Raw genomic sequence first — 23,864 nt, forward strand, 5'->3', positions numbered from 1 at the left:
TTCCCCCCCTGCCGTTGAAGCAGAGCGCTACACTGGATATGCATTGAAAGTGAAGTATCAGGCTTATTTGGTTTAGGGTAGTAACAGCCATAACAAGCAAGCTACTCCCCGCTTTTTTGTGAATGCAAATCTTTTTTTCCACATTTCCTCTTGCCCTTGAAGCATAGAGCAATGTTGGAGTTGCATTACCATGTGTATTTTTATTGAATAAGGGTATTATCTCCAGGAAGTAGCCATCATTCCTGCAAGCCACCCTTCTCCATTCACATCCTCTAGACGTTAATGAATCAATAAGTTGGCAGTTACGGAATACAAAACTTATCCTCTGTGCCCTTTTTGCAGAGGGCAAAAGTAAGTTGCTTAAAAAATAAGCATTAAGGCCAGTAACCCCCTACCATGTACCCTACTTAAAATTTGGAAAGTGGCCACTGCAATTAATTGCATCAGTAGCATGGGATCTTCTTAGTGTTTGGGTAATTGCCAGGTTCTTGTGGCCTGGTTTGGCCTCTGTTGGAAACAGGATGCTGGGCTTGATGGACCCTTGGTCTGACCCAGCATGGCAATTTCTTATGTTCTTATGGTGACTCTGAATGAGAAGTGCACTCACTTAATTCTATTGCTTGATTATGTGAGTTTACAAAAGGGACCGAATCCAAGCTAAAAGAGCCTGAAGAGAGATTAGATGAAGTTGAAGGCTTGGTCTCTGATTTAAGGACCCAATTTTCTAACTCTACAGGCCTCTAGCATTGCCCAAATCAAATAATTTGATTCTCCATAATAAGATAGAATTATTGGAGAATGTAACTAGAGCAAAAAATCTGCACTAAGCATTAGTAAAGAATGTCATAAGACAAAATGTACCTGTGGAAAATTGAACGGTAAACTGTCTTGTTATGCTTTAAAAAAATTATATAATATTTGGCAGAGACAGCTCTGACATACTGAGGAAGTTTTCTCCTTGTAATGCATTGCAACAAACAAGATTCCATCCTCTGGTTCTTTGTTTAATTACAGCTGAGACTCTAAAAAGGGGGGGTGCTCAAGTTTTGGTGCCTCTCTCCCCCAACTTCTGTCCTCTGGCCTGTTTGGCCAGCAAAAGGTAAGCTATTGTCTCACAATGATCTGTTTTCTGGCCCAGTGAGAGAGTACGCTTTCAAATTAAAGTAGGTGAAATGTTGAGATTACTTACCTGATAATCTCCTTTTCCTTAGTGTAGACAGATGGACTCAGAACGAATGGGTATAGTATCCGCGTGCTAGCAGCTGGAGACGGATCTGACATCAGCACGGGGTATATATACCCCCACAGGAAGCGTAGCAACTCAGTAATCTTCCTTGCAAAAGCTGTTATGGATGTGTGTACTGACGCTCAGTGAAATAGTGAAACAGGATTCCCCTGACCGATTGATAGTAGCTGGAGACCACCAGCATTCCCAACCGGAAGGCGTCGACACCTGGCAAAAGGGAACGCTCTTATGTAAACAAATGACATGGCTTACCTTGAATCGGTGAAACCCATGTACACTGGCAGCTGGGCGGGATGCTGAGTCCATCTGTCTACACTAAGGAAAAGGAGATTATCAGGTAAGTAATCTCAACATTTCCTGGCGTGTAGCCAGATGGACTCAGAACGAATGGGATGTACAAAAGTTTTACTCCCAGCCTGGGTGGGAGGCTGCCTGAGGACCGTGTAGGATTGCCCTCGCAAATGCTGTGTCCTCCCTGGCCTGGACATCCAGACGGTAGAATCTGGAGAAGGTATGGAGGGAGGACCATGTCGCCGCTTTACATATTTTCTGCAGGCGACAGCATCCTGGATTCTGCCCAAGATGCCGCTTGTGCTCTGGTAGAATGAGCCTTGACCTGTAGAGGCGGAGACTTCCCGGCCTCTACGTAAGCTGCTCGGATAACTTCTTTAATCCAGCGGGCTATGGTGGGCCGAGAGGGCCGCTTCGCCTTGTTTCTTTCCGCTGTGCAGGACGACAGATGGTCTGTCTTTCGTACATCTTGTGTCAATTCCAGATATCTGGGCAGCAATCTGCCGATGTCGAGATGGCGTAGTAAACGCCCTTCTTCAGATTTCTTCAAACCCGCCGTGGTAGGCAAGGATATGGTTTGGTTAAGGTGAAATTGTGAGACCACTTTAGGTAGAAAGGAGGGAACCGTGCGAAGATGGATAGCCTCAGGAGTGATTCTGAGAAAAGGATCACAGCAGGACAGTGCTTGTAGCTCTGAGATGCGGCGTGCTGAACACACCGCAATAAGAACACCATCTTCAAGGTTAGAGAACGGAGAGACAGGCCCCGAAGGGGTCTGAAGGTGGATCCGCGAGGAAATCCAAAACAAGGTTGAGGTTCCATAAGAGCACAGGCCACTTCAGTGGCGGACGAATATGCTTGACTCCTTTCAGGAAGCGAGAAACATCTGGGTGCTTGGCAATGGTCTTGGCCGTCCCTCCTGGGGCCATAGCAAGACAGCGCAGCCACCTGAAACCTTGATAGAGCTGAGGGAGAGACCCTTCTGAAGCCCCATCCTGCAGGAAATCTAAAACCATCGGAATTGTGGTCGCATGTGGGTTGGTGCCATGAGTGTCGCACCAAGCTTCAAACACTCTCCAGATCCTTACGTAGGTGAGGGATGTGGAAAACTTGCGAGCTTGGAGGAGTGTATCTATCACGGGCCTCCGAGTAACCTCTTTTCTTCAGTCTAGCCCTCTCAATGGCCAGACCGTAAGAGAGATTTGAGCTGGATCCTCGTGGAGGATGGGACCTTGACGTAGGTGGTCCCGGGGAGGAGGCAGGGGAAGAGGCTCCCCTGCCAGCAGTCTTCTCATATCCGCGTACAAGGGTCTTCTTGGCCAGTCTGGTGCCACTAGAAGAACTAGGCCCCGGTGTTTCTGAATTTTGTGGATGATGGCGCCCAGCAGAGGCCACGGAGGAAAGGCGTATAGCAGAGTCCCTGGAGGCCATGGCTGAACCAGGGCATCGATTCCGTGTGAGAACAGATCGTGCTTGCGGCTGAAGTATCTGGGTACTTGAGCATTGGACTTGTCCGCCAGTAAGTCCATGTCCGGAATCCACCAGTGATCCACAATCATCTGGAAGGCTGTGGGTGACAGCTGCCACTCTCTCCCAGATTTAGGCTTTCTTCTCTGCTGAGGAAGTCTGCCGTGGTGTGTCCTTCCCGGCAATGTGGACGGCGGAGATGTCCTGAAGATTCGCCTCTGCCCAAGACATCAGCGGGGCTATCTCTAGAGAGACCTGTCGGCTTCTGGTTCCGCCCTGGCGGTTGATGTATGCCACCGTGGTGGCGTTGTCGGACATCACTCTGACTGCTCTGTTCCTCAGTCTGTGAGCTAATTGCAGGCAGGCTAGCCGGACTGCTCGTGCCTCTAGACGGTTGATATTCCACCCTGATTCTTCTCTGTTCCACCGCCCTTGCGCGGTGAGTTCTTCGCAGTGTGCTCCCCAGCCGCTCAGGCTGGCATCTGTGGTGAGCAGAGTCCACGTGGGGGTGGACATCTTTGAACCCCTGCTCGTGTGGTTGGACTGCAACCACCACCGTAACTGGGTCCTCACTCTGGCCGGCAGAGGCAGGTGCGTGGAATAATTCCGGAAACGGGGCTCCAGCGAGAGAGCAGGGAGTGTTGAAGAGGTCTCATATGGGCCCTTGCCCAGGGCACCACTTCCAGGGTGGAGGCCATGAGGCCGAGAACTTGCAGGTAATCCCAAGCTATGGGCCGGCTGGCTCCCATCAAGGACCGGAGACGTGTCTGAAGTTTTAACCTTCTCTTGGTAGTGAGACTGACTCTGTCTGCCTGGGTGTCGAACTGTACTCCCGGTATTCCAGTGATTGGGAAGGCTGTTAGGCAACTCTTGTTGAGGTTGACTACCCATCCCAGGCTTTCCAGAAGGGCGATCACTCTGTTGGTTACCCGAAGGCTCTCCTCCCGTGATTTCACCCTGATCAGCCAATCGTCCAAGTAGGGATGGACGAGGATTCCTTCCCGTCTGAGCGCTGCTGCTACCACTACGACCACCTGGTGAAGGTCCGCGGCGACGTGGCTAACCCGAAGGCAGAGCCCGGAATTGGAAGTGGCGTCCCAGACCCTTGAAGCATAGGTAGCGCTGATGATCCGGATGGATCGGGGGTATGCAGGTAGGCTTCTGACAAGTCTAAAGGCCATGAGGAATTCTCCTGGCTGTACTGCGTTCTTGACTGGGCGCAGAGTTTCCATGCGAAACTTCGGGACCCTTAAGTAGCGATTGACTGACTTGAGGTCCAACACGGGGCCGGAAAGTGCCCTCTTTCTTGGGTACCATGAAATAAATGGAATAGTGTCCAGAATTCATTTCCCAGGCAGGTACTGGGATGATGGCTTTCAAGGACAGGAGCCTTGCCAGGTAGCTTCCAATGCTGTCTTCTGTGTATGGGACATGAAGATTCCACAAACCTGTCCGGAGGGAGATGATGAAAGTCCAGATAATACCCCTCCCGGATGATGGCGAGGACCCACTGGTCAGACATAATCTCGACCCATCTGGGGTAGAAGAGGGTTAACCTGCCCCCTATGGCTCCGTCCCCCAGACGGATCGGCGGATTCTCATTGTGAGGCACGGCTGGGACCTGAACCCGGGCCGGCTCCCCCTCTTGCGCTGCTTGGTCCGAAAGGACTGGTTCTGGCCTGAGGACGAGGTGCCTGGTAGCGACTCCTATAGGGAATGAAGCGCTGGGAGCTTCTACCCCTGGAGGGCCTTGGAAAGGCGCGCTGGTTCCTTCTGAACCGATCTTCCGGCGGTCGAGGGTACTGGAGAGGTGCCCCATGTGCTGGCCAGTCTATCAAGGTCGCTGCCAAACAGAAAAGAGCCCTTAAAGGGCATTTCTGGTGAGGCGTGTCTTCGAAGGAGCATCGGCTGACCAATTCCGGATCCAGAGCTGCCTCCTGGCGGCTACTGAGGATGAGATCCCCTTGGCTGTTGTACGGACTAGGTCTGATGCAGCATCCGTGAGGAACGAGAGAGCGACTCCATGTCTGCTGCTGGAGCATTGTTCCTGACCTGTGACAAACAGGAACGCATCACCACTGTGCAGCAGGTTGCGATCCACAAAGAGAGAGCTGCCACCTCAAAGGTCTGTTTCAGAATGGCGTCCAGTCGCCGGTCATGAGGCTCCTTGAGGGCCGCCCCCCCCTCAACTGGAATGGTAGTGCGCTTGACCACAGCGCTAATTCAAGGCGTCCACCTGAGGGCACGCCAGCAGTTCCTGAATAGCCGGTGCCAGGGGGTACATGCCTGTCAGGGCCCGACCCCCTTTGAATGAGGCCGCTGGTGCAGCCCATTCCAAATCTATCAGTTGTTGTGCTGCTTGCAAGAATGGAAAATGGCGGGCTGTAGGACGAAGACCTTCCAGCAGGGGGTTCTGCACAGAGGGTACCGTAGCGCTGGGACCTGTAATATCCAACTCCGCCAGGCACTGAGATACCAGGTCGGAGAGATCCTCTTTAGGGAAGAACCGCCTCATGGTTCTGTATGGCTCAATCCCGGAGGGAAGTTCCCCCTCGTCCGGAGTTCGGACTCGTCCGGTGAAACATCAGGGTCCGTCTGAACCGGACTGTCTGAAGGCGGGAGGTCCTGCCACGATAAGGGAGTAGATTGGAAACATGCTCAGCGAGCGTGCAGGCTCTCCAAACTGCTTTGGAGACTGAAATTACTGAGTTGCTACGCTTCCTGTGGGGGTATATATACCCGTGCTGACGTCAGATCCGTCTCCAACTGCTAGCACGAGCATACTATACCCATTCATTCTTTCCTGGCTACACGCCAGGAAAGAATGTTTTAAGTTTATCCTCTCCATATTTCTGGGTTGTTGCAAGTAATTGAGTTTGTTGTTTGATGGTTCTAAACTGGTCTTCAAGGCAAGACCGTGCACGGCCTGCTCACTATGATGGGATTTTGTTAGGCTGCAAGGACCGGAATATGTTAATAAAGGAGAGAGGACTCAGGACGTTTAAGTTAAGCTTCTGCAGATAAAATAGCCCCATAGTTGGGTGATCACATCTGAAGACTGTCAGGTGACAATTGTCTTGTGATTGCCTAATATAAGTGCATGTTGTTGTCAGAGGATATTCTATTTTATCCTGGCCATCACTGCTGTATTAATTGGTCTCCTGTTTTGTCTTATTTATATTACAAAGGTGCTGTGTGCTGCCAGTTCCACACCAAAATAAAACAGTCGCCTCATAACTTCCCTGTTCTCCAAGTTATCTAGAATAGCTTCTGTTTTGGGCAGGATGTAGGAACCTTGTTTCCAGACACCTGTCATCTCTCTTCTGCTTATATTCCTGATGTAAATTTCTCCTGCTCTAGGGAGTCTATTTTACCCTGTGTTCAGAGACCTAGTCTTAGACAAGAGATCACATAAAGACCATCCTAACAACCCCCATTACAAGCTCTTAGGACTTCTGAGTATACAATAAAATGCATTAACATCAATCACACCTGGCTGACTGTGAGTGATTAATCAAACCTATATTCATACACCAATCACCTTTCTACGAAAATCAAAGCGATGTACAATACAGGTTAAAAAAAATATAAACAGGTTGTGTGTTAGAATAAGGAGTTGAATACTCGAGTAAAAATGGGAAAGGCACAGGATAAAAAAGGGCATCCCCTACAAATTCATTAGTGAGGTCTGTGATCTGAGGTGTCATATGAGAATATTGCAGTGGGCACTAAAAACATTATTTAAACAAGCATTCGAGATTGCAGATTCGCCTCCACAGTTTCCATCGATCACATGAGGCTTCCTGCTGCTGTTATTTTCTTTTTTTTCTTTTCTATTTTTACAGTTTTTGTTTTATGATTATGTATGTGGCTTTGTAACCCACCCTGAATATTCTGAAGGGTACAGAATACAAATAATTTTAAATAAACATATGTTCCATATGGGACCTCTGAATATAGCCTGAGGAAGGCTCATTTAATCTTGATCAAATAGCTAAAGCTCAAAATCAATGCCATCTGTATAAAAATGCTAAAGATAAGACCAAGTGGGCACCGATATAGTCAATATTTAAAACGGAAACAGAAGAGTCACGGGATGTAGTAAGCTTGTTAAGATGGCTCAGGGTGCCTTCTCCCAAAAATACCACTTTAAAGTTACGTTACTTACGACTTTGTCAGAGAACCAGACTGCCTGTGCGGGACTGATTAATATTTGACTGTAGTGACATTATGACATCTAAAGTAGGAAAAAAAAAAAAGTCAAGGATAAACTGAAATTTTCTGAACCCAAAATGGTTAAAGCTGTAGAAAACATCTCAGTTCCACAAGCGAAGCGCTGATTTCAGAGTAACAGCAGCAGTGGTGGTGGTGGTGTCAGTTCTCAGCAGTAAAATTGAATATTTATCAAAGCAGATTAGAGAAGTGAAAAAGATTTACTGAATTGACACCTGACTTGATATTGGTAAGGGCTGTATCACATGACATAAGAACATAAGAAATTGCCATGCTGGGTCAGACCAAGGGTCCATCAAGCCCAGCATCTGTTTCCAACAGTGGCCAATCCAGGCCACAAGAACCTGGCAAGTACCAAACACTAAGAAGATCCCATGCTAACTGATGCAATTAATAGCAGTGGCTATTCCCTAAGTCAATTTGATTAACAGCAGTCAATGGACTTCTCCACCAAGAACTTATCCAATCCTTTTTTAAACACAGCTATACTAACTGCACTAACCACATCCTCTGGCAACAAATTCCAGAGCTTAACCTGTGCATTGATGAAAAAGAATTTTCTCCGATTAGTCTTAAATGTGCCACATGCTAACTTCATGGAATGCCCCCTAGTCTTTCTATTATCCGAAAGTGTAAATAACCGATTCACATCTACTCGTTCAAGACCTCTCATGATCTTAAAGACCTCTATCATATCCCCCCCTCAGCCGTCTCTTCTCCAAGCTGAACAGCCCTAACCTCTTCAGCCTTTCTTCATAGGGGAAATGTTCCTTTAGAAGAGGAAACGAGGTATCTTTACAAGGAATGCAGGCTCTAGGAGAAGTTGTGCACAGAGCAGAATGATAAGCTAGATAATGTGTGTGGTTCTCCACCTCGCAGTAACCTCATATTTGTGGATTTTGCAGAATCTGTACCAGATCATGATTTTATCAAATTTGTTTATTTATTGATTGATTTTTTGTACACCGCATTCATGGGTAGATATCCACATCGTTTTACATGGTTACGCAAATATCAGTTAAAATATTTGCAAATCAAAAAAGGCAATCTAAAATATAAATACATAGTTTCAATCATTATCAGGTACTTAAAATGCAACTAGAAAAACAATAGTTAAAGTAATCAAACAAAATTTAAAATTAAAGTAAAATGTGAAAGACAGGTAAACTATTGAAAGGCTTGGATAAACAGTCATGCTTTGAATTCCTTTTGTAAAGGTTTTAATGTCAGATTCCATCCTTAGCTGAGAAGGTAAGGTGTTTCGTATGTTCGGCCTGGCAATTGACAATGCTCTTTTGTGTACAGAGTTCAAGTGAGCGGATTTCAATGAAGGTATAGGGAGGAGTCCAGTGTTAGCTGATCTTGTAATTCGAGATGGAGTATGAAAACGTAAGGCTGCGTTAAGCTAATCAATCTTTACTGGAAGCATACTTGCTAAAGGGGATGAGCCTGAATGAATACCTGGGCAAAATCATTTCTGAGCATGTGCACCATCTGGGCGGGAAATTGCCAGGGAATGCTCGACCATGGGAGGTCATAGCTAAGCTAGGGAACTTCTCCCATACGTCTGTGATTCTAGAAGCGTACAATGAGAACAGAGGACTTAACTACCAGGGCTGCTCTAATCGAGTATTGGGAAAGCATAAAGAATTTGTGCATTAGTGAAAAGGCAAATAAAACTCAGTCTGACAGCCAAGTCCTTTGTTAACAACTGGAAATGGATAATCTATAGGATGCAGCGGCTCGAGAGTTCCGTATGAATTTGGCAAAACAACTGTTGCGAGTACTGTAGCTTATCTTTAAAAATTAACTGTTGGGGAAATGTGGACCATCTTTTCCAGTGGACTGTCAGCCTACAACATTTTTGGATTATGGAACAGCCACGGAATTTAGTAATCTGACAGAGGTCCTTATTGAAATTGTTAGTGAAGGGATATTTATTGCATTTTGACCATGTTAAATATGCTAGCTTATGTGAGGATGATAGTGGACACCATTTTCTTCAGCAAGTACAGCTACAGCTGTGCTTTTGAATATGGGGAGTTAGACTCTGAACATGTAGTCGACTCCCTTCTTTACATTTTATTTTTTTTAATTTAAAAACATTTATATACCGCTATTGGATATAACCATCATAATGGTTTACAATTTTACAAATATCCAAAGTAAAAACAAACAATGTCTCCAATGACTATATTTCCACTCTTACTATCTTAAAAATAGGGTTAGGAGGCTTAATGAAGTTGTTTTGATTGTGGTTTTTGGCAGTTGTGGGTTAGGCTGGTGGAAAAAGGGAGATCGGGCAGGAGGGGCGAGGAGTTGGGGGGGGGGGGGGGTATCCAAGGATTGTACATGTTATTGATGAACACGTTTTTTAGGTCAATACATATAAGCTATGACATCACCAAAACCATGTTTGGTATATGGAGCTCACAGGGTGGGTCTCCATAGCCTAATGAGATTAAGACTTCATTACTATTTGCACCAGATATTTGGGGTGGAGGACCTGCTGAAGTGTATAACATGGAATGCTGAAGGGTTGGGCATCCCTGTTCAAAGGTAAATTTTGTCTCACTTAAGCAGACCGAGAGGCAATCTGTACATGAATGATAAAGAACATACTAAATTCAGAAAACAGTAGGTAGGTCAGGTCTTTGCTGCCGGGGCACCTCAAAGTATGGGGCTAGAATATTGGTCTATAAAAATGTCTCCTTTCAGGTGGATAAAATGGTAGCGGATCCTAAAGGAAGATATGTAATGAACCGAGGGAAGTTATTCAGAGAACTTACTCTACTAGTCTCAGTACATGATCCAAACCAATATGACCACTCCTTTTTCACACATATCAGCGCTTATTTCATTGTTGGGTCTGACAAAAGTGATATTGGGGAGAGATTTAAATTGCATTTGTGACTCAGATGGACAGAAACTACCAGTGGGTATGAGGGCAATGAGGAAAAAACAGGGAGTAAATTTCCTATCTCCTTGACATCTGGAAAGTCTTAAAACCCTTCTGTGGAAGGGTTTACTCATTTGGCTAGGGCATATAATTCCAAATCAAGTATCGATTATATCTTGATTTCAGAAGACCTCTTTTCCAAAGTCACTAAAAAAAGGATCGGCATTTTGTTGCTTCAGATCATTGTCCGATCTCATGCTTGCTAGAACGTCAGTATTCTGCCAAGGTTTATGATAGATGGTGAATGCCACACTGGCTTGGCATAAGAAATTTGAGGAATCTGTGCAGGAAAAGAGATTTTGTGATTAATAATGCTGTCCACATAGACACTTCCATTTTATTCTGGGAAACTACAAACCTGGTGATGAGAAGAGAAACAAGAACATAAGAATTATCAGTTATGTTGTAGCAAAGAAAAGAGAGCTGGAGAGGGATATTTTTTATTTGAGCAGAGCTTTCGATTCCTGTAAGAGGAGAATGTTAGGCTCTAATAATGATACTCTGAAAGAACACCCAATGTGTTCTGAATTATAAGATACATCAATGAGTAATGTACTCTCTAAATTCACTAAAACATGTTTTATTCTTCATGGTAATAAAGTGGGGAGATTGTTAGCCAATGTTCATTTCTAGGATAAAGACAGCAGAGGGGACAAAAGTAAATTCCTGAGAAGTCATTTGCTAAATCTCTTTATGTCACTGAAAGGTCAGACCCAATGCTGACTAGTCTAGAAGAGTCGTCCCCCCCCCCAAGCTCAATATGCTGCAGTTAACTGTGCAGCAATTAGAATATTTAGATTCCTCTATATAAAAGAGGTAGCAATTGGAGATCTAAAAATTTTTAAGTACCTGCAGTCTGTTAACATAAGAACATAAGAAAATGCATACTGCATCAGACCAAGGGTCCATCAAGCCCAGCATCCTGTTCAACAGTGGCCAATCCAGGCCATAAGAACCTGGCAAGTACCCAAAAGCTAAGTCTATTCCATGTTACCATTGCTAATGGCAGTGGCTATTCTCTAAGTGAACTTAATAGCAGGTAATGGACTTCTCCTCCAAGAACTTATCCAATCCTTTTTTAAATAAAGCTATACTAACTGCACTAACCACATCCTCTGGCAACAAATTCCAGAGTTTAATTGTGCGTTGAGTAAAAAAGAACTTTCTCCGATTAGTTTTAAATGTGCCCCATGCTAACTTCATGGCGTGCCCCCTAGTCTTTCTACTATCTGAAAGAGTAAATAATCGATTCACATCTACCCGTTCTAGACCTCTCATGATTTTAAACACCTCTATCATATCCCCCCTCAGTCGTCTCTTCTCCAAGCTGAAAAGTCCTAACCTCTTTAGTCTTTCCTCATAGGGGAGTTGTTCCATTCCCCTTATCATTTTTGGTAGCCCTTCTCTGTACCTTCTCCATCGCAATTATATATTTTTTGAGATGCGGCGACCAGAATTGTACACAGTATTCAAGGTGCGGTCTCACCATGGAGCGATACAGAGGCATTATGACATTTTCCGTTTTATTCACCATTCCCTTTCTAATAATTCCCAACATTCTGTTTGCTTTTTTCAATGTGTTATCCACTATGACACCTAGATCTCTTTCTTGGGTTGTAGCACCTAATATGGAACCCAACATTGTGTAATTATAGCATGGGTTATTTTTCCCTATATGCATCACCATGCTGACTTTGTTCCATTAAACCATGTCTTTCTATATGTTCTGTGATTTTGATGTTTAGAACACTTTCCACTATTTTTCCTGGCACTGAAGTCAGACTAACCGGTCTGTAGTTTCCCAGATCGCCCCTGGAACCCTTTTTAAATATTGGGGTTACATTTGCTATCTTCCAGTCTTCGGGTACAATGGATGATTTTAATGATAAGTTACAAATTTTTACTAATAGGTCTGAAATTTCATTTTTAGTTCCTTCAGAACTCTGGGGTGTATACCATCCGGCCCAGGTGATTTACTACTCTTCAGTTGTCAATCAAGCCTACCACATCTTCTAGGTTCACCGTGATTTGATTCAGTCCATCTGAATGATTACCCATGAAAACCTTCTCCATTACGGGTACCCTCCCCAACATCTTCTTCAGTAAACACCGAAGCAAAGAAAATCATTTAATCTTTCCGCGATGGCCTTAACTTCTCTAAGTGCCCCTTTAACCCCTCGATCATCTAACGGTCCAACTGACTCCCTCACAGGCTTTCTGCTTCGGATATATTTTTAAAAGTTTTTACTGTGAGTTTTGCCTCTACAGCCAACTTCTTTTCAAATTCTCTCTTAGCCTGTCTTATCAATGTCTATGCTTTATCCTATTTTCTTCTGTTGGATCCTTCTTCCAATTTTTGAATGAAGATCTTATGTTCTTATGAAGGTGGCGACCTCACGCGTCACCTAGATAGGATTTTAGACAGTGCTGGGGAGGAACCGGCTGTCATGGTACATGTGGGCACCAATGACATAGGAAAATGTGGGAGGGAGGTTCTGGAAGCCAAATTTAGGCTCTTAGGTAGAAAGCTTAAATCCAGAAACTCCAGAGTAGCATTCTCTGAAATGCTCCCTGTTCCACGCGCAGGTCACCAGAGGCAGGCAGAGCTCCGAAGTCTCAATGCGTGGATGAGACGATTGTGCAAGGAAGAGGGATTCAGTTTTGTTAGGAACTGGGGAACCTTTTGGGGAAGGGGGAGTCTCTTCCGAAGGGATGGGCTCCACCTTAACCAGGGTGGAACCAGACTGCTGGTGCTAACCTTTAAAAAGGAGATAGAGCAGCTTTTAAACTAGAACAAAGGGGAAAGCAGACAGTCGCTCAGCAGCGCATGGTTCGGAGAGAGGTATCTTCAAAGGATACTAATGATGCATTAGAATTAGGGCATCCCGGAGGGCGGTGACGTCACCAATGGAGATGGCAGCTTGAACCGGAGCTCCGGAGCACTAACCCTGAGCTTTTAAATTATCTCTGTCCATCCTCCCTCGCATCGAGTAATTTTTTACCCGGAGAAACTCAGTATTATACAGAGCATGGCTACAAAAAGAAAGGGCACAGATCTGAGCCAGTTTTCCTACTCTAAAGGTACCAGTGCTAAAGAAGGCCTGGAAGAGCGTGGAGAGCCTGCGGATGCAGTCTCCACCGAGGCAGTTGAGGAAGGCCCTCCTTCGGCGGATGAGCGTGAACAACTTACCCCGTTGCCGACTCGGGATGAATTCCGCCAGTGGTTCAGTGCTATCCGGCAGGATATGAAGAACAATAAAAAGGACATGATGGAGAAGTTTGGAGAACTCAAGGAAGAGATGGCGGAGATAGGGTGCCGCGTTGAGGACTGCGACCTACGCTTGGATTACCAGGCAGAAAAAATTGATAAACTACAAGAGCAGAGCGACCGGATCGCACAAGAAGAGGCTGCTCTCTCCCTAAAAATTGAAGATTTGGAGAATCGCAATCGCCGGTGCAATTTACGGATAAGAGGGGTGCCCGAAACGGAGGCATATCGGGATTGCCACGTAGTGGTGAAAAACATCTGCAATTTCTCTCTCAACCAGGCCACGAACGGCGAAAATGAGGCAGCGGAAACCCCAATTGATTTGGAGAGCGCACACCGCTCCTTAGGTCCTCGGTTTAATAACCAACCACGGGACATTGTGGTATGTTTCCTACGCTTTCCCCTCAAGGAGCGGATTCTACGCCTTGCTCGGCAGCAACAGGCGTGGGCCTGGGAGGACAATCAAATATCGATATTTGCTGATCTGGCTCCCGCAACGCTTAAACGAAGAGCAGAGTACCGGGAGATTACTTCTGCGCTGCGGAAAGCTGAGGCCCGGTACAGATGGCTTTACCCGGTGGGAATAGCCATTACCATCCAGGGAGTGACGACGAAGGCAAATTCCCCGGATCAAGCGGCAGCCATATTGGAAGCGGCGGGTCTTCAGGCTAGAGCTCACGTGCCGCGAGTGAACAGGGAGCGACAAGAAACCCCGAAATGGCAGCAGGTTGAGAAAGGAGGGAGGCGGCTGCGACGGAACCCTGAGAGCCTGCATCCTGCCTCCAAGGATGCACCGAGTTGACATTTTTTATTATTTTCCTTTTCATTTTTTCTTTCCTGTTTTGACTCGTAGCTAGGCGAATTGCTGGGGAGTCACTTAAAGTTTCGTCGATAACAGGTTGTATAATACTGATTATGTAAACGCTAGAGTATAGGAAGGATTGGGAGGGATGGTTCATTGTGCTGGGGGGAAGGAGGGAGCCCGCACAGCACGGGGGGATGTGACTAATTGTGTGCTAACTACGGGGGCTCAGGGGGGCTGAGTACTGTGTTGGTGGAATGCATCGGCCCTCATACCTGCGCAGGAGGACCATGGGGATATGGTCTCTGCGAGAGGGGAAGAAGGGGGGGGATAGGGGGGAATGGATTTTCAAGGGGTCAGAGGGGGGGAAGGGGGGGGGAAGGGGGGGGGGGGCTGCAGAGATGGTCTTGGGAGGTAAGGGGAGGACTTGCAAAGGTACTGGTGTTGCGCTCTTGGTACATTCACAGGTCACTGGGCATTTTCATTGTAGGTGTTAAGCTACTAGTATGGGTTTTCCGCATAGTTTATCCTATATTTTAAAATGATGTCACTTAACATTCTATCACTAAACGTTAAAGGTCTCAATATACCATGGAAGCGGCAATTGCTTAGGCAGGAAACCCAGTCACATGCGGCTAACATTATATGCATTCAAGAGACTCATTTAACCCGCAGATACGAACGCCTACTGGGGTGGCCGGATTGGGCTCTCAGTTTTTTTTCTGCAGCACACAAGGCCAGTAAATATGCTGGCGTGGATATCTTCTTTAAGCGGGGGTATGACTATATAATTAAAAGCCACGTGGAAGACCCAGCAGGCCGGTACATACTGGTCAAATTTGAGTGCCAAGGGGTTCTATACACATTGCTTAATCTTTATGCCCCCAATTCAGAGCAAGGAAAATTTTTTGGTCACATTGATAGGCTTTTAGAAAAAGAAGGGGAGGGTCATTGTATTCTCATGGGGGATTTCAATATCTCCTTGAACCCACATCTCGATAACTCAGGGGGCGGCAACCAAAACACTGGGGCATCGAGGAGGCGATTGTTGGCCTTGATGAAGAAATGGAATCTTTTGGATGTATGGCGACACACACACCTCCAACTCAGAAACTACACCTTTTTTTCGGCGCCCCACCACTCATACTCACGTATCGATTATTTCTTACTGGATCGTATGCTCTTAACCCAGGTTAAGCAGGCTAATATTCATCACATTACTTGGTCTGACCATGCGCCCATAGACTTACAATTGTGTGATGGGAGGCAGGGAGGAGGGTTCAGACCATGGAAATTGAATGACTATTATTCAAGACAAGGAGTTCTGTAAGACATTATGCGCCCATATTTCGCAGTATCTGTCCTCTAATGAGGGTTCTCCTGCATTAATCTGGGAGTGTTTGAAAGCGGTATCACGAGGCTACTTAATAGCACAGGGGGCTAAGAACAAACGGGTCCGCTTGCAGACCAGGGCAAAGCTGTTGAGTGTATTGCTAGTCTAGAATCTAGCCATAAAAAAACATTGTCCAAAAAAACTTATGCCAAACTCCAACTATTACGCCGCGAGTTGCAGGAGATGGCGAATGCAGAACTATCTGCAAAGGCGGCAATCCTTACCCGGGAAAGATTCGAATGGGGCAATCACTCTGGTAAATTACTGGCCAGATACCTGAAACAAAAAGTATTACAAAATCAGATCCTGGAGATTAGGGATACGGATGATACTCTGTTGAATTCCCCTCCGGATATCCGTATCCGCTTTCAGCACTTTTATCAAAAGCTATATGCAGCTAACCCATCTATTGAACCAGAGCAGATACGAGATTATTTAGGAGATTTAGAGCTACCGCAGCTTATGGAAGCTAAGAAGCTTTTTCTGGACAAAGAGATTTCTTCGCTGGAGATCTCGCAGGCTATTAAGGAGCTTAAAATTAACAAGGCTCCCGGTTTGGATGGGTTTACCCCACAATTTTATAAGACAATGGCATCTTCCCTATTAGCTCCCTTGAATGCATTGTTCAACTCCTTGCGCACTGGAGGCCTTATCTGCCCCGAAGCTAATGTGGCGGGCATCACTATTTTGGGCAAACCGGGAAGAGATCTTACCAGGTGTGGATCTTACCGGCCAATTTCGCTCATTAATATCGATCTCAAGCTCTTGGCCAAAATTTTGGCGTACCGATTAAATACGATCCTGCCGAGGCTGATTCACGCCGATCAATCCAGTTTTATACCTGGCCGTATGGCGGCTGACAACACTCGAAAAATTATAGACTTGATTGGCTGGGTTAAGGAGAACTCAAATCCAGCGGTTCTACTGTCAGTAGACGCAGAAAAGGCATTTGACATGGTGCATTGGCTTTTCCTGTTTCAAGCACTCTCAGCTATGAATTTTGGCCCTTATTTCCTTACTTGGCTGGCACAACTATACGACACTCCCAGTGCCAGGGTAAAAGTTAATGGCATATACTCTGAAGCCTTCCCTATTGCAAGAGGCACGAGACAGGGGTGCCCGCTTTCCCCACTGCTTTTCGCGCTTTTTCTAGAACCGCTGGCTATTAAAGTACGGGCAAATACTAAAATTAGTGGCATAGTGGTGGGAGCGCACGAATACAAAATGACCATGTTTGCGGACGACATTTTGTTCACTTTGGCCAATCCATCAGGTTCTTTGGGTGCGACCCTGGATGAACTTCAGGCTTTCGGTAAAGTATCCGGTTTTACGTTAAATGTTGATAAATCGGAAATTCTTAATGTAACTACTCCAGCAGAGGAATTGGCCTTATTGAAATCCAAGTTTCCGTTTAAATGGGCATCCAAAAAGATTAAATATCGTGGGGTATATATTAGTGCTGATATAGAGGAACTATATTCTTTAAGCTACCCTCCTCTTCTGCAGAAACTTTTTAAGGATTTAGACAGGTGGTCAGATCTTTACCTTTCTTGGTTTGGTCGCACTGCCACCATAAAAATGAAAGTACTACCCAGGCTGAACTATTTGTTTCAAACGCTTCCCATAGATATTCCGAATACCCAAGTTAAGAAATGGCAACAAAAAATCTTCTCCTTTATTTGGAAAAGAAGGCCACCCAGGATATCTCAGGCAACACTTTATAGGTCAAAACTTAGTGGGGGGGCTGGGAGTTCCGAATCTCAGATGGTACCTTACAGCTGCTCAATTTCGCGCCATCTTCGACTGGCATAGATCTAAAGATCAGAAGCAATGGGTGGATATTGAGCAGGCCATATCAGGGGGAACACCGCTTCGTGCGTTGGTGTGGCAGCCAAAAGATACTAGACCCCCTATGCCCACTATTACACGGGCCACTAACACCACCTTAACGTGTTGGGAAAAGTGGAAGGCTCGCTTTGTAGGCAACAGGCGATATTTCTATAGCTCCCATATTCGAACTAATACCCATTTTGCAGTGGGCAGACAATCTGCATATTTTAAGGCATGGGAGGAGAAGGGGATTTTGACTATGGGTAATGTGTGTGTGTGTGGGGGGGGGGGGGGGGGGGGGGGTCGAGCTATACTTCCTTTCCCAGCCCTTTCTGCTCAATATCTTCTACCCGAGGTGGACAGGTTCCCATATCTTCAACTTCGCCACTTTTTTCAAGCTGCCCGGGTCGATTGGGATCTTACACTTGGAAAGACTCAGATGGAGAACTGGTGTGCTCAAGCAGATAAACTTAAGGGGGCGATTTCCCAAGTGTACAGTTATCTTAATAAAGCTCCTCCAACCAAGCCGGTTTTTGTGAGAGCTTGGGAAAAGGATCTGGGCAAGACGTTCTCAGAGGAAACATGGGACTCCATTTTTTTTTGCACACAAAAAAGAGTTCAGCTTATGTAGCTTTGGCAGAAAATAGTTACAAAATCCTGCTTCGCTGGTATTTTACGCCAGAGCGCATTCATAGGATACGGGCTACTAGTAGTCCGATGTGCTGGAAGGGGTGTGGGAATATTGGTTCGTTTTTTCACATGTGGTGGACCTGCCCTAAAATAACCACCTTCTGGCAATTTATTACACGCCTTAGAGAGATTTCGGGGGCTGTGGTTCTGTTAACCCCTGAATCGGTGTTGTTGAATATTCCTCTTGATGTTCCAACTAATACATTAAAACTGGTTCATTTTATTGTAATTGCTGCTCGCAGGGAACTGGCAAGATTCTGGAGAACAGAGAACATACCATCTGAGAAGGATCTTAGACTCCAACTCGCCAAATTGGGGTCTGTACATAAGGCAATTGCTACTTATAACCCACATACTCAGCATACCTTGCAAGCATTACAGCCACTCTTTGCGTGGTTGGCCCAGGCAGACTCCTAGTGAATGGTCCTAGGATTTATTTTTCAAGACATGTTTTTGAGGCGTGCTCTGCCTGTACTCAAGGGGCTTCTCTTGCACCTTTACCATGCAGTCACATCAGACAACTTACTTCCTTATCATTCTGCAAAGGGAGGGGGGTGGGGGGAGGATTAGAGGAAAGCGAGTTCGCTTAGGGGAGGGGGGGAAATGTAAAAAGTGGGTCAGACACTTTATATCAATGTGATTTTGTATTTATGTATTTGATTCTGGTTATCTTTATGTACTTGTTTTTGCTGTACAAAGGTGTTGTTTTTTTCATGAGAAGTGTTGACACCAATAAACATTAAAATGAAAAAAAAAAAGAATTAGGGCATCCCGACAGTGAGGTTCCAATAATTAGAAAAATAGTCCAAGTGCCTGTAACTAAAAACTCACCTGAGCTAAAAAAGTCTAACTTATCCCTATCAATTAAAAAGCAGAATGAAAATACAAACAAAAAACAAACTTTGTCACACATGGGTAACATCAGATGGAGCCCGATGCGGAAGACTTATGTCAAACTTTCTAGAAACTTTGACATGAGAACTAACATTCTGCTGTCCTTGGAGAACACATGTTACAGGTAAACAACTCTGCTTTCTCCAAGGACAAGCATGACAGTACTCTTCACACATGGATGAATCCCTAGCTACAGGCTTCTCCCCAATTCAAAAGGTGAACAACAGATACCTAACCAGGTGCTAAGGTGCACAACACCAGTGCTGTTGGTAACAGAGAGGGAAACAGCCTGAACCTAAACAATGGGCCCTAGGGTTGGGAGAGTTGGGCTCTATACCTCAAACAGGCTCCTGAGAACAGACAGGCCGAACCTACTGGTGATGTGTGCCTGAGCTTGAGATCAACATGGAGATGGCAACTGACTCAGAATCATCTACTATCTTAGCATTTCTGGCTATGTGAACTGACCTAGAGGAATTCCAAGGACACCTGAACAGCAGTTGAAGTTGACGACAATTTGTGATGCCTATTTATAGGGTCACAAGAGCAGAAGGCAACGGTCAGAACCTCAGGCTAGAATGTCATTACAGGGGCATCAGTAACAGGGGCAACTGTAAACACAGCCTAAGATATAATGATTGCCCTGAGCAGCAAGATTTTAACAGAACAAAGGATTATCTAAAGAGTGATGGTAAATGGGCCCCAACTTGGAAAACTGGTCAGGGTAGGTTAGGGATACTCATGCTGTTGACATGACAACCTATGTAAATGATACTCCAGGTGGTCACGCAACTTAATTTCTGACCTAGTACTGTATTGTATTTTACCTATAAAAGAAGGATCAGTTCATGTATACAACGAGATGCTGGTGGTCAGTTTGTCAGAGAAGTGGCATCCAGCATCTCCCAAGAATACATATATTGCTCAATAAAAAACAATAATTTCTACAAAATCTAAGTGTTCTTGTATCCATGGAGAAGCATCATAAGCGTGTTTGGTGCATAACAATGACCATACTTAGCCACACAGTAATGGAACGTGAACATATGGAGAGAACTCCACGTCGCAGTCTTATAGATCTCCTCAATGGGAACTACTCAGAAGTGGGCCACCAATGCTGCCATGGCTGACGGAATGAGCCTTGACATGACCCTCAAGATGCAGTCCTGCCTGGGAATAACAGAAGGAAATGCAATCTACTAGCCAACTGGACAGTGACTGTTTGGCAACAGGAACCTATTCTTATCAAAAGAAACAAAAAGTTGGGTGGCCTGTATGGGCTTCTGTCCACTCCAGACAGAAGGCTAAGGCTCGCTTGCAGTCCGAACTGTGCAGTGCTAGTTTGCCTTGGTGTGAATGGGGCCTGGGAAAGAATACTGGCAGGACGATTGACTGGTTTAAAATGAAAATCCCGTCACCACCTTAGGTAGTGTATGTAAGACCAACCTGTCATGATAGAATTTAGTATGAGGTGGATAGGTCATTAAGGCCTGGAACTCGATGACCCTGCACACTGAAGTGGCTGCCACCAAAAATATGATATTCCAGGTCAGGTACTTCAGGTCACAGGTGCACAACAGTTCAAAAGGAGCTTTCATCAGCTGAGCTAACACCAAGTTGAGGTCCCAAGATACAGCAGGAGGCCTTAGGGGAGGCTTCAATTGAAGTAGGCCCCGCATAAAACGTACAACTATAGGTTGTACAGAGATGGGTGTACTATCTACACCATGGTGGTAAGCGCCAGTCGTATTAAGATGAACCCTAACAGAAGTGATCTTCAAGCCAGCCTCCAATAAGTGTAGAACATAATCAAGCAGTTTTTGTGAGGGACAAAAAGTACAGATCTAGGGCTTTCTGCTCACACCACATGGAAAACTTCCTCAACTTCAGTCTGTAGGACTTTCTAATGGAAGGCTTTTTAGAAGCCACCAGGACCCGAGACATCTTCCAAAAGATCAAGCAGCTGCAGAATTAACCTCTCAACATCCAGGCTGTGAGGGCCTGCAGGTTGGGATGCCACAGCTTGCCCTGATCCTGCGTGATGAGATATGGGGAAGCCTCCAGACTGATCGGTCTCTGGATGGATAACTCCCAAAGGAGCGGAAACCAGACCTGTCTTGGCCAATGAGGGGCTATGAGAATCATAGCCCCTCTGTCTTTGTAAAGCTTCAAGAGAGTCTTTGCCACTAAGGGAATCTGAGGATATGCATACAGAAGCCATGTCCCAATTGGCTGGCGAGGGCATCCCAGGCTTGTTTGCCATCTGTCCTGTGCAAGAAGCAGAACTGAGGTGCTGTCCTGTTGCAGGGGGCCGCAAACAGCTCTACGTCCAGGCTCCCCCAGAGACAGAATATCCGATTCCGATTCACTACCCTCCTGCTTCAGAGACCACTCATGGGGGTGGGGGGGGGTGGGGGGGGGGGGGGGGAGTCTGAAGGCTCGACACAGCTTGTACGCTACCACGTTCTTCATCCTGGCTAGGTACATGGCCCTGAGCACCATCTCATGGGACAAGCCCCATGACCAGATCTGGATCGCTTCCTGAAACAGGAGGTACAATGTCATGCCTTCCAGCTTGTTGACATAACACATTGCAACTGGATTGTCAGTCTGGATTAGGACAACTTTGTTGGACAGCTGATCTCTGAAAGCCCATAGCACGGACCTAATCATCTGGAGCTCCAAGAAGTTGATTTGACATGAGTGTTCCTGAGCGGACCATAAGCCCTGGGTACAGAGCCCATCCACATGAGCTCCACACTCCAGGTAGATGCATCAGTGGTTAACACAACTGGAGTGGGAAGACTCTGAAAGGAGATTCCCTGTTCCAGACTGGAAAGTACCTGCCACTAGGACAAAGAGTCCCAGAGGGATGGGGCGATTTGGATGTGATCTTGGAGACTCTGTGTGGCTTGCCACCACTGAGACCTTAGGGTTCATTGGATATTGCACATGTGTAATAGTGCCAAGTGAGTAACATGGCGGTTGCAACCATGTGACCCAACAACCTCAACATGGGTCAAGCCAATACCTACTGGCTCTATTGAACTTCTGCCAAAATGGCCGCTACTGTGACAGCCCTCTGGTGCGGCAGAAAAGCCTTGGCCTGAGCCATGTCTAGCAGGCTCCAATGAAGGTCAATCAAGGCAATCGACAGTGGGATAGACTTTGGGTAGTTGTGAACAAACCCTAGTGATCTGAACACCCGAAAGGTCAAGCACATGAACCTGGCTGCCCCTGCCTGAGACATGCTCTTGACCAGCCAATTATCCAGATAGGGAAAAACATGCACTCCCAGCCTGCGGAGGTGCGCCACCCCCACAGCAAGGCATTTTGTGAATACTCTAAAGACAACATCCAGGACTGGAAGTGCTGTTCCCCCACTACAAACTAGAGATATTTCCTGTGAACATGGATGATCTCGATGTGGGAGTATGCGTCCTGTAGGTTGACAGAGTTTAGCCAGTCCCCTTGTTGCAAAAGAGGAATCAAGATGCCCAGGAAACCATCTTGAACTTTTCTTTTGTTTTGGTTTTTTTTTTGGAAATTTGTTCAATGCCCTCAGGTTTAGGATGAGACGAAGTCCTCCTGTTCTCTTTGAAATCAGGAAGTACCTGGAGTAAAATCCCCACCCTCTTTGCCGTGGTGAAATGGGCTTGACCACTCTGGCCATTAAGAGGGAGGAGAGCTCCGCTAGTAGAACTTCCTGATGCACTACCGGCCCCCAGAACGGGCACAGAGGGCAATTTGGCGGGACACCCAAAGATTTAATTGGTACCCCTGATGGAAGATGGACAGAACCCACTGGTCCGAGGTTACACTGAACCACTGGTTTGCGAAGAACCGCAGCCTGCCCTGACCAGAGGGTACATCGCCCCTGGTATGGGTGACTGGCTGATACTCCCTGCGGCCCAGACAAAACTCTATCCCCGGTTTTGACTGAGGAGCTGGCTGGGGCTTGGGAGCTCTCTGCTCCCTGGGACAGCCACAAGAGCTCTGATGTTGAGGACGGGATCGAGGAGGCAGAGGATAGTACTTTCTTTGGTAAAAGAAGGACTTCTTTGGCCCCTGCCTCAATGGCCTCCTAGAAGAGGAGGGCAGGTCTGGAGCACTGGCGGAGGTTTGTTGGAGGGTCTCGTGATGGTCCTGAAGCTTGGCCACAGCATCCCTCACCCTATCTCCAAAGAGATTCTCTCCTGTACACGGCAGAGAGCCAAGGCCCGCAGCCATGCCATTCTGCAGGTTCCAATTCCCACTGCAGAGACTCTCGATGCAGTCTCGAAAACATCATAGGCTGCACGGACCTCGTGTTTTCCACATTCCAAACCCTTGTACACCAGCGACATGAGGGTGTCTTGCTGCTGTTGAGGTAACTATTCAGCCACCTCCTGCACCTGCTTCCAGATATTCTGCGAATATTGGCTCATGTACAGCTGGTAAGCAGCAAAGCGGGCAATAAGCCCAAGAGCGTTCATCACTCTGTGTCCTTCCCCGGGAGCACCAAGGAGTGGGTCGAAGAGCGCTTGGCCCTCAAGGGTGGATTTGATCACTAGACTGGTGGGGCAGCTGATGCTTATCGAATCCGACAGCCTTCTTATTGACAGGAGACACCAGCAAATTCCCAAATAGTCAGCAACTCCAAAAGGATCTTGTGTACTGGGACCGCCATGATCGCCTTAGGAGCCTTCCACAAACTGAAGGATCTCAAGCATCTTGTGCCTGGCATCCTCCTCCATCAACAGCTGGAAGAGGATGGCCTCCGCCATAAACCTAATAAAAACTGTGACAGTT

The 23,864-nt window shown here is 46.3% G+C and overlaps 1 protein-coding gene across 3 annotated transcripts in view; it reads right to left on the minus strand.

Annotated features, from left to right (window-relative positions):
- POLR3B (RNA polymerase III subunit B) overlaps positions 1-23,864 on the minus strand; it is a 527,519-nt gene that overhangs the window by 319,043 nt on the left and 184,612 nt on the right. The window lies entirely within an intron of this gene.

This window comes from Rhinatrema bivittatum, chromosome 4 (assembly GCF_901001135.1).
Source record: "Rhinatrema bivittatum chromosome 4, aRhiBiv1.1, whole genome shotgun sequence".
Lineage (NCBI taxonomy): Eukaryota > Metazoa > Chordata > Amphibia > Gymnophiona > Rhinatrematidae > Rhinatrema > Rhinatrema bivittatum.